This window comes from Leptinotarsa decemlineata, unplaced genomic scaffold (assembly GCF_025532065.1).
Source record: "Leptinotarsa decemlineata unplaced genomic scaffold, Ldec_3_MD MMD2_tig00005515, whole genome shotgun sequence".
NCBI lineage: Eukaryota > Metazoa > Arthropoda > Insecta > Coleoptera > Chrysomelidae > Leptinotarsa > Leptinotarsa decemlineata.
Window position 1 is genome coordinate 1 of NW_027412630.1, and position 2,500 is coordinate 2,500.

The window sequence follows — 2,500 nt, forward strand, 5'->3', positions numbered from 1 at the left end:
TCTAACCATAAACGATGCCAGCTAGCGATCCGCCGACGTTCCTCCGATGACTCGGCGGCAGCTTCCGGAAACCAAAGCATTTGTTCCGGGGAAGTATGGTTGCAAAGCTGAAACTTAAAGGAAATTGACGGAAGGGCACCACCAGGAGTGGAGCCTGCGGCTTAATTTGACTCAACACGGGAAAACCTCACCAGCCCGGACACCGGAAGGATTGACAGATTGAGAGCTCTTTCTTGATTCGTGGGTGGTGGTGCATGGCCGTTCTTAGTTGGTGGAGCGATTTGTCTGGTAATTCCGATAACGAACGAGACTCTGGCCTACTAACTAGGCGTTTTCCGACATCCTAAAGGCCCGCCGATGGGCTTCGGCCTTTATCGTGCGCGGTTTTTACTGTCGGCGTAATAAAATTCTTCTTAGAGGGACAGGCGGCGTCTAGCCGCACGAGATTGAGCAATAACAGTCTGTGATGCCCTTAGATTTCTGGGCCGCACGCGCGCTACACTGAAGGAATCAGCGTGTCCTCCCTGGCCGAGCGGCCCGGGTAACCCGTTGAACCTCCTTCGTGCTAGGGATTGGGGCTTGCAAATTGTTCCCCATGAACGAGGAATTCCCAGTAAGCGCGAGTCATAAGCTCGCGTTGATTACGTCCCTGCCCTTTGTACACACCGCCCGTCGCTACTTACCGATTGAATGATTTAGTGAGGTCTTCGGACTGAGCGCGATGGCGTTTCGGCGTCTTCGATGTTTCGGAAAGATGACCAAACTTGATCATTAGAGGAAGTAAAAGTCGTAACAAGGTTTCCGTAGGTGTACCTGCGGAAGGATCATTACAGTGATAATGTCTATATACGACATGTCTGATCAAATATATATATCGCGAAGCGAGAAAAGAGTTAAATCTCTCCTTTTTTCTTCTACGATATTCGAACTAAATTTGTCGCTTTATGTTTTCGTTTCGATAGAAAAGAAAATGAGCGACGGTGGACTACGTTTTCGAATGACGGTGAAATTGACGACGACGACGACGACGTTGTTGTCTGTCGTCATCATCCATTCGATTAGTAGTAGTCCTCTTCTCGAACTATACAAATTCGTCTTAGAGGTTTTTCAATTATGCGTGTAATTTTCTTTACCGAGAATTATAATATATACGTTGTGCGTATTGTTGTGTTGCCGCGTCGTTGTCGTCGATTATGGCGCTAATGTTGTTCGTCGATCGTGTTGTGAAGCGTACGCTCTTTTGTCGAACGCGGAACGCGATATACGACGATACATTTCGCCGTCGATGACGATGATGCCGACGACGCGCCTTCGCCGGTTACCTAGGAGTGTGTGACTGTTAAAAAACCGCTCCGTAGGAAATTATGTTTAATCGCGGTCGAAACGTGAAAGTTTTGTTTCGTACGAATTTTTACGTTACCGGATTACACAACGAGATTTCCGATGGTTGTGAAAGATATTCGCCCGGCCGTGTCAGTTAGAACGCATGGTAAATGAAATACTTACGCGCGTCCTCTACACGACGAATATAAAAATTGAGTCGTGCGCGATTCGGTACACGATGCCTCGTCTGAATAGTGGTGCCGTACGAATACGAAATCGTCGAGCGCTTCTCTTTTTTTATTTTTTTTAACAAGTATATATATATATTTATGTACGTTTGTTGCATTGGTATAATCTCAACGCTTGCCGAATCGAGACGTCGAACTCTTGAAATTATTTTTTTTGAGTACGTCTAAATAAAAGATTACCCTGAACGGTGAATCACTTGGCTCGTGGGTCGATGAAGAACGCAGCTAATTGCGCGTCAACTTGTGAACTGCAGGACACATGAACATCGACATTTCGAACGCACATTGCGGTCCTCGGATACTGTTCCTGGACCACTCCTGGCTGAGGGTCGTATCAATTTCAAAGACTGCTCGTTTTTCAAAATTGATATTTTGTAAAAACGTCGGAGCGTGTTGGATGATTGACGTGTTGTTGTTGTAGTTGTTTTGTCGTCTATCGAGTCGTCTCGTTATTATAATCGTTATCTAAGTATTTTATCGCCTTCGCGGCGATGACACTTGGTAACAAAAATAAACACGTTGACGACGACGACGACGCCGACGACGACAAAGACGCGGCATCTTAAAGTGCGAAAGCGACGAATCGTTTTTTCTCATCGCAAGATGAGAGAAACGTTACGTAGTTTGTACACAACGAAATCGTATCGAGTCTCCGTTGTTGGGAAAGCGGCTGCCACGGCAATATACAGGTTCACGCTTGTAGTGTGTGTGTGTATGCTCTCGTTACGCACGATCGTCGTGTCCGAGAATCTTTGATGAATCGAAGACGACGTCTGATCGTGTCGAGCAGCGTACGTACACACGCACACACATTATTACAGGACGTCGAGAACTTTTTTGTCCGTTTCGGTAGTTCTCTCTCGAAATAACGACGGACGAGACTACGTACGTCGACTCGTTGCTGTTGAATAAACTGAAAAATTATTTTA

At 46.1% G+C, this 2,500-nt stretch overlaps 1 non-coding gene across 1 annotated transcript; it reads left to right on the forward strand.

Moving 5' to 3' along the window:
* Positions 1–1,748: 1,748 nt before the first annotated feature.
* On the forward strand, positions 1,749–1,903 carry LOC141484357 (5.8S ribosomal RNA). The gene has a single exon (XR_012466601.1). It is a non-coding gene; the product is annotated as a 5.8S ribosomal RNA (ribosomal RNA).
* The last annotated feature ends 597 nt before the right edge of the window (positions 1,904–2,500 follow it).